The sequence below is a fragment of the Pundamilia nyererei genome, unplaced genomic scaffold (genome assembly GCF_000239375.1).
Source record: "Pundamilia nyererei isolate P.nyererei 1_Seehausen unplaced genomic scaffold, PunNye1.0 scaffold00116, whole genome shotgun sequence".
Classification (NCBI taxonomy): domain Eukaryota; kingdom Metazoa; phylum Chordata; class Actinopteri; order Cichliformes; family Cichlidae; genus Pundamilia; species Pundamilia nyererei.
In genome coordinates this window covers 1,093,782-1,103,306 of record NW_005187517.1, presented here as the reverse complement: position 1 = coordinate 1,103,306, position 9,525 = coordinate 1,093,782, and positions in this window count along the sequence as shown.

The following is a 9,525-nucleotide window of genomic DNA, read 5'->3' as shown; positions in this document are numbered from 1 at the left end:
AAGCCAAAAATGTTCTTTTTTGCTTTTGTTCTACAATGTAAAACATTTACAATAAAAAAACAAACAAACACGACTTGCTTTTACTGTTTAAACAGCCAATAAGTGTTTCATTAGATTTTTTTAATATATTGCTTTCCTGATGTTTTTGCTGAGAGACTTTCAGTCACATGATACAGTAAAAAATGTCAGATTTGGGCCACCTTATTTGGGAATGACAAAATGAATTTATTTCTGACTGCATGTATGCATTTATTTTTAAGTGCTTTTAAGAGTAAAGAGTAAAAAGTGTTGACACTATCAATATCTTTAGTTGTTGTTTAGTTATAAGATTGATATAGTCTCTAGCTAAGGTTTGCTTATGCCATCTAATATTAGCTGTAAGTGATTGGCTTTACCAAACCTAGGCTTGCTGACTTGAGTGAGTTAATTAATTAATTAAATGTCACTGTAGTAAATTACTACTACAATGTCAGAATACAGCAAGATAACTACTTCTAATAGATAGAGCATAATAGACCAATTAAGCATGAGTTAGATTTACAAGAGTGTATAAGTAATCATCTTTAAATGCCCCAGGAATCAAACTACCAATTAATATATAATCTGGTCTTCCTCCTAAGCTACAGTTAACCCTGTTAAATATATCTCATACTTAAAAAGGACAAAGTGTTGCATATTAACAGAAATATTCTGTATATATTGGACAGACCTTGAAAACTCAGTCAAACATGTCTGGCTCTGAACAAACGCACAAAACCACATACATCCAAAAATAGCCAGTGCCCTATATTTGTCTCATACTTTCTTGTGCACATTTCTGTACAATGGTTACACTACAGTACTGATGTGTAGAACTTAGATCAACTGTTTTGGTTCCGAATCATTGCGCTCTTCAATTTTTTGTTTTACTGACAACAGGTGATTCACATATAAAAACCTGTGCTAATGTGCCCAAAACCAAATGATAGGTACAGACAGTGAGCTAAGTGTTAAATAAGTGTGAAGTATCTAGCAACTACAAAGCTAATAATTTACAGCGTTATGTTTGCCAAAGTCCATATAAATAAGCAATAGATCGTATGTAACAGATGTATGCATTTTATTTTTTATGCAGATGTGATCTTTACATTCTTTAATTGATTAAGGTGCTTAAGATGCATTTTGCATCACTAATGTTTTGACACAAATACATTTGACTGACAGTTTCTGGCTGTTAATCACCATTTCAGCAATGTAAAATTTGACTGCTTTTGACTGGAGTTATTATGTGTGTGAAATGAGATTTTGTCCCGCTGGCCTCACTGGTTAATCAATCAATCAATCAATCAATCAATCAATCAATCAATCAATCAATCAATCAATCAATCAATGCTTTATTCGCCACGTGCAGGTTGCCCTGCAGTGAAATAGGACCCCCCGACCTTCCACACACAACACAGACATCACATGGGGATACAGGTCGGAGATCGGTAGCGTTACAGAAAACAAACACTGAAATGTACATTACAATGGGAAAGTACAAGAGGAAAAAAAGAGACCTCTCCTCATGCTGGGCTCCTGGGAGGACAGCATGAGAACAGGAAACAAAAAAACTCCTCTGCACAAAAAAGCACATAAATGTCCACAGCACAACATTATGGAACACGTGACAAGCCACAGGGTCGGGTGGGGGGTGAGGAGTAATCCGAAGCAAACACAGCAGCCATCCTGCCCAGCGCTACCATTCCAGCGCGGGCAGAGACCCGCCATGTTCCCAGGAGGGAACAAGCATCAAAGGCGTTTGGAAAGGGAAGGGGGATGAGTTTGTGCATCAGTGTATATGTATGTGTGTGCATGTCCAGAGTTCAGCTGAGACAGTGTCCTTTGCCCTGCTAGGCTAAGTAAACAGTCTTCCAGCCAACCCAGGTGGCCTTGCATGAAATGGGAAGGAACAGACTAAACACAGTCGTTATCAGGGTGTTTTTGTTCAGCTCCAGCCTTTGCTACCGCAGCTGGCGCCGAAAGGGTATCCACATGAAGTGATGGTGCTTTTTACTTTAGTGCGAACAGCTCATATGAATTTCAAAGCAGTTCTAACAGTCCAACACTGGTCTCTCAATCTCCCGTTGGAGAGCCGTAAGCTTCTCCATGATGTTATCAAACTTGCGCTCCGTGATGTTGTCATTCTTGTGCTCAAAGAGCCGATTCTGAGAACTCACGACCACAGTGAGCCTCCCCAACATGTCATCCAATTTGCGCTAAGAGATGTTATTCCGAGCGAGCCCTTCTGAGATGTAATCCACATTGCGCTCAGAGGTCTTATTCTGAGTATTCACGGCAGCCGTAAGCCTCTCCAAGATCTTATCCGTGCTGCACTCAATGATCCCATTTTGAGAAACTCATGCCTCGTGCCATCGTTTCAGTCCCAGCGTGCAGCCTTGTGGGGGTTTGAACAGCCAGTTCCGCTTTCTTAATTCTTCGATAAGTCAGGGCCAAGCCAGCTCTGATCAGCAAGAACCCTGTTATAACCCCTTCCGAATAGGTAGATATCTTCAGCACTCAGGCTCACCCAAGCCCAAACTTCTCGTTGAGAAAGGGGTGTCAATTGCATTTAGAGACCAGTTGATCAAATCCATAATTCCTCTTTTAGGTTTTAGAGAACAGACTGTGAAAGAGTGTTCCAGGGAAAAGTAATACAAAAAACACGAGACTAGACAAGGACATAAGAGGCTAAGCAGGGAAGCTAAGGGAGAGGAGGAGAGGAGAAAAGTGCAACCGCCTTCGTCAAGGGCAATAGCAGTTATGGTTATCTATATCAAATTAGCAGGCTAATGTCATAATAAAATGTGTTCTGTTTGCACCTTTTTGCTCAGAACATTGTTGAGCTGCTGTGAAGCTCAAATATTATACTCTATTTCCTTTTTTTTTTAACCTCTGTACACGTCTCTCCCTTACTGTCTGGAAAGTGCGAGACTGCTACAAGTCTTTTTTGTTTTCAAAAGTCAAAATAGAATCCCACATAGCCAGGATAAAATTCACAAATGTTTAATGACATGCCTTAACATCGTTTCAAGTGCTATATAAGGGTAACTTATTCACATATATAGTTTATAGACATGTTTTTTAACCACATGTAGCTCAGAAAGAGAGATCCAAGAAAGAAAAAAAAGAGAAGCTTCCCGGAAAGTTGCGTAAAAAACCTAAAGCTGGGAGACGTGAGGTATGTCAGTTTAAGATTTGTACCACATGGCAAATTTTCATGGAAATTATACCCCCATCCACTGCTGTTATAGCCAGAGCCTTTCCTTTACTCCCTACCACATAACCCCCCCCTGTTTTTCACAACACTTTATAGAATAGATGTTTTCTGGCATGTTTGCTGAGTCACTGTGTAAAAGCGGAGATATAGGTGCTAAAAAAAAGGTAGCAAAACAAGCTGTGTCTGTGTCTTGTCTGTTCTAGATATAGATCGCGTTGATTTATGAGCTAGTGCAGTCTCTGAGGCATTCTGGGATGCAGCAGGAGGATTTAATTCAACACATCTGGAGCTGAACTAGACCCTGGCTGCTCGTCTGAGATTTAGCACTGAGGCTCCTTTTTCTGTTGATGGCTCCAACATTTTTCTGAAAGAAGAGAAAAAAATTGAAGGTTAGTTAAGTTACTGCATGTCAGGTATACTGAACCATATACAGCTAAGGCTGATTGCTTTAAAATGTTACTCTGAGCATGTAACTAAAGAAAAAGATGAATACAGTGTATGGTATTAAAACAGCACATACAAGCAAAGTAAAAACACACAGCTGCACTCGATTGTGGACTCTGAGAATTTGGATTTCTTACATTTACTGAATGTAGCTTTCTTCAAGGGTTCCCCATTATTAACTCGTTTTAGACACAAATCACTTCAGAGCTCAGATGAGCAAATGAAGGAACTTAAACGAGTGAGTTTACAAAGAAAGCGGACCAGGCAGTCAGTGAAGATGACCAAGGCTCATCCCATATGAAATCAATCAAATCTGGAAAATATTTCCACATGATTCCTCTCAGCATAAGCTTTTAGGCGCAATAAATTTACTACAGCTAATTAAGCCATGTCGAATTTGAAAGAATACTAATGAAAATCCATTAATAAAAGAACATTTGCCTAGTTAAAGACCCTCAAATATTTTAAATTATATGAGTCCATATGTGTGAGTTGAAATGTTGTGCTTTGTCATTCTTTTTTTCCCACAGGACTTAGCCACATGAAAATTTCAGGGCTGAAAATCAAATTTAAGCACAATTTCTAAAGAGCAACAGGAATGCAGCCTTGTGGTTGAGTCCCTTTCATAAAACCTTATAGCCCAGATTAACCCTTTGAACCTCAGACCGCCTTTAGGTTTCCATTTCCTTCAATTACAGGCTTATGCATGTCATATATTGTTATTATCCGCACAAGCTGGACTACTTGGAAATTCATATTTTAGTTTTCCAGCTGCTATCAATATGCATGAGATGCTCTGAGTAAAGTCAACAAACGTACAAATAAATTATTCACAGATTGGCTCACTGCATTTTCCATTATGGTACTTTCATTTGTGATTCATGTGTACAGTTAGCACCATATACACAACATGTGTAGTCTCTGAGTTAGCTGAGGGGCACACATTAGCTACTTCCACTCCTGTTTGTGTTGTAGTCATGGAAGTACCAACAAAGTGAAGAAAAACTACATTTGATGTTGCATGATCTGAATGAGTGTCCTCTTTATGGCTGGTGTGGTTTGTTTATTGGGCTGTTCTGGTCCAGTACAGCAGACAATTGGTAGTAGAGGGTTGTCAGCTCATCTAGTGGTCTGGTCTAGTCTATGAGCAAGCTAGTCCATGTACTCAGTCCATTAAATTATTTCCACTTTGCTATCTGTTAGTTTGCATATTCAGCACCCCCATCATCCACTCAGTCATGCACTGCATCCAGTGCCGATCATGCTGACCGACTTGTCCCCTATGTTTCATTATATGTCACTTTTAATAAATTACATGTGTTTACAGTAAATTTCCTGCAAGGGCACATTCCTCGATCCAGATTATGGAAAAATAACATGACAACAAGAGCTGTGTGCTCTTATTGTCATCACACAGAGCCAACAGTAGAAAAACTGTTTGACTCATAAGGGTTGCTTGTACATAGTTGACCTGATTTTTATAACCTTTGGCCATGTTTAATGAATTGGACATGCATAAACCATTTGAACAATATTTATGTGGTAGCAAATAAAATAATATTGTCTTAAATATGTCAGTCAAATCTACATTGTTGACCTTTTGCAAATTATTACAGCTTAGTTTACAGTGAAACATTTATCACTGGTGTTGGAACTGGTTTGGCGATCATTTGTTTTGGTGACATCTTTGTTACTGGGACACCTTTTGGCATGGGCCATGCGGCAGTGCATTATCGGGCACGTCCCAAATAGAAAGAGATTCAAACTAAACCACAGGTAAAGATTAAATAGTGCCTCTGGATGGTTTAAGTCTGCAGTCCACAACCTTTTTTGTGCCACGGGCCGGTATATGTCTGACCGGCCTTTAAGGTGTCGCGGATAAGTACAAAAAAATAAAACCAGTACCAAAAAAAAAGAAGATTTATTCATAACACAGGGGAAAAGACCCAGGAAAACTGAGTTAACGATAAAAACGATTAAAAAAATAATGATAAAAACCCTGAAAACCATAAATTTCACATCCGAGCTTCAACTTTCACGGCCCGGTACCAAATGGGTCTTTGGCCCGGGGGTTGGGGACCACTGGTTTAAGTGATCAGCTGACTGAACAATGGTTTACACTCATCCTAAAACTGAATATGTGGCTGGTGCATCTGGTTGCTGAATACTCAGCTATCTCTGCTTAGACAGTGTAAAAACCCAACCAGGAGAGCTGACACAACAGCCAATATTTCACTAGCATCCATCATGGCCTGAGACGCACAACTGTAATAACCAACCGTCTGGCAAATGCTGCTGCTAGGTTTCTCACAGGCACCTGAAAAGGAGATCATATTACATCTTTTAGCTTCTCCTCATTGGTTGCCAGTGAGGCTTAGAATTAAGGTGGATCCTCCTGTTTGGTGTTGCTCCTTCTTACATCTCTTATGTCTTACACCCCTACTTGGCTTCCAAGTCAGCTGATCGGACTCTTTTGACTGTGCCCCACTCTAGATTTATACTCAGACGAGATGTGAATTCTCTGTCACCGCCCTCACAGTCTAACTTGAGTTTTCTTTTTTTTAAACTAGACTTAAAATTAGCTTTTATCTGATCTATTCTTTTGTTTACTGTTATCGATTCTGTCTTCTGAACAGCACCTTTGTCATAGTAAGTTGTTTTTAAATGCACTTTATAAATACATTTCAGTTGAATTGAGTTAAATTGTACAAGCTAAGCCAGATTTATGGTCCAGCAGAGGTAGTCCTGCCGTGAGTTCTGTTGCCAGATAGGTTCAGTGTTCCAAGTATGTAGTACAACCAGTTTTTAAGCCACTCTCGCAAGTGTTTTTGGTCAGTTAGCCAGTTGGATCTAAATACTGATAGTATCAATACAGATGGTGGTACTGGCATCAGATCAGCACTAGCACTATAGTTCCCCTAAGTTCGGTATGTAGCTCACTGAATTGTGTTAAAGAATGCTTCTGGAAATGGTTTTTAGTCTTTATGTTGAATATTACCTCTATTTTATTGACCCAAAGTGCTTTAGAGATCCAGGCACTCCAAAAGCAAAAACCCAAAATACATGGAAAGCTGAAAGGTGTGTTTTGGTGTGTTAGATAATTATTGTGGAATGTGATCACAATACAGTAGTGGTCATCTAAATGTGTTTAAATTGTGAACTCTGCTGTCACTCACTGTTCTATTGTGGCCCACTTGCCAACCAATCAGCAGATGCTTACATCATCCACATGCAGCAATGGGAAGTCAGGATCTTGGAGGACTCAATGGGAGCACGTCTGTGGTCAGTGAAAACTCCTCTCCCAGATCTCTGTCCGACCGTAATTGTGTTTGCAGACAGACACGTTTGCCTGATCATAAATCCTTCGTTAGCTGTATCTTGGGATGGAATCATGGCTTTGTATTCTGCCCCCTCGTGGACGGAAATTGATGCTGCATTAATGTCTAATAAATTTTTTACATTTATATTTTTAATAATTGAAGTAAGGATGAAAATGTAATAATAACTTAGCATTGTGTTTAATTTTTTGGTAAGCATCAGTTGATTAAAATAAAGAATATTTTACAGTATAAATGCATTCATCAAAAAAAAGTTGCCAGCGATTGTGTGTTTGTGTCACACTGTCTCATCATGTTGAGGGAGCTTGTGAAATAGATACTGTACACACATCTGAAGGTCAGAGGCAAGTTACCCCACAGCAAACTACAGCCCATGTGCTGATTTGACATGTGGGATCAGATGATAACTGTTATGCAACTGTGTACGACTCTGCCAAGTTCAGGCCCAGTGTATGGACTAAATAAAACACTAATAAAACAGAGCAGCACGTGTCACATGCATGTTGCAATATCAGTGAAATCTGATTCTCATCAAACTGTACGTGTCTTCATTCATGGCAACAGTGGAGACTCACTTGCAGGTTGCGTTTCTTAGTATCGTAGTGGATTTATTTAAGAGCCTTTAGAAGTTGTGCTAACTTTCTCTTGATTTCCTGATCACGGTGAATTATTGTGTTTGTGTTGGATCTTTTTGATCATGTAGAACATTCTTTGTGATGCAGCTGTCCAGTTTGGAACAAATTATTTCTCCACGCCCTTACTCCTCATTTCCTTGACAGTAGTATGCTCAAAACTGTAGCTTTGCATGCGATGTTACACATATTTAGTCATGCTGAAGTGCTAGTATGGTGCTATATCAGTCAGTCCAACACTTTGATCCAAACTGAAGCATATCAACAACTTTTGAATGGTTTAATGGAAAGTCATGGTCCAGCCAACTCATTTTTGATGTAAATCCAATAATTATCTAATGGCTCAGTCACAGTAGAGAAAAAAATAGGATAGCAATCAGTGGTTTCTCATTGATTGTGCTGAATTGTTTTGCTGTTGGAGACCGCAAATAGCTGTGTCACCTGACAGCCTCTTTCGATCACAAGGCGGTTGCACAGGTTGCCTGGTGGAAGGCATTCTCTCTCCAAACAGTTGGGGTTTAACTCAGACTGCTCGCAGTTGGAATGGCACTGATGAGGGAAACTCATCTGCATCAGTCATGAGTCTCTTTGCATTACAGGACTTGACATAACATTTTGCAGTCAAACTGCTAAATGCATGAGGTTCTGGCTGGACTCTGAAAGTAAGTAGTTAATGTGATCTTAGTTCTGTTTAATTGGTGAAAACACACAACAGCACACATACAAACACAAAATGACCCTAAATGGATCCTAAAGTACCAGCAGTTTATTGCACTATTCTACAACAAAGGGAGAAGTACAGTCAGTACGTACTGACGTGTACACTTTGTAGAAAAGAGGTACACACAGACAGGTCACTAAGTGTGTGACAGATGCACACATATGCAGGAGTGGAGAATCTTTTACATGTTAATAGTAATTTGGTTATTCATAGGGTACAAAGAAAACCCCCACAGGACACAAAATACCATCCTAAGTATTGAAGCAAGCAGCAGTCAGGAATCTGAGTGCTTTTTTAAATCACAACGGACTTCAGGTCTGCCATTCTCTTTTCATGAAGAAGATGACTATGTGTGACTATATGTGCCCAGGTATTGCTGGCATTTATACAGATCATCCTAACACAGCAGTCAGCACCTCGTCACTATCTTTTACGCCAAAGGAAAGATTTACTGCACACGGGTTTGACTCCGGTGGTAATACACACCCTTTTATTCACATATTTTGGACTCTAATTTGAGGTAAGTCATTTCAGCATGGAGCCTGACATGGCTTATCAAGAATTATGGGTTTGTTTGTGTACATAATGATCAAAAACATCAAAAACATACCACTGTGTTAAAGCACTGCACTTCATGCAGTAAAGACATGGAAATTTCCTGAGGGTAGAGTGTTCCAATTATTTTCAGGAGCCACACAAACATAAGGAATCCATGAATGTTTCAAAGAAAACAACATTTCATGTCCAGCAGTAGCATCAACGCCATTGTGCCCTTTGTGCAGCAATATCTCGGTCACACTGCTACCTATAAATCTACAACACGTGTCTTTATGGCTCGATGGTGCTAGAGATGAAATAATGCTTTTGAGAATCATTACTACACTTTAGCATCAAAGCATTCTAGTTAAAGCACTCTTTTGTTTGTTTAACCTTTATTTAAATCATAATTTAGCTTTATTGTTCCTGGAGAAAACATAAAACTGCACTAACTCTCCGACAACATCGAGACGGCCTACCTGGAGGAGATTAGGAACCTGGAGATCTGGTGCCAGGAGAATAACCTCCTCCTAAACATCAGCAAGACTAAGGAGCTGATCGTGGACTTCACTACAAAGCAGGCGAGGAATTACAAACCCCTCATCATCAGTGGCA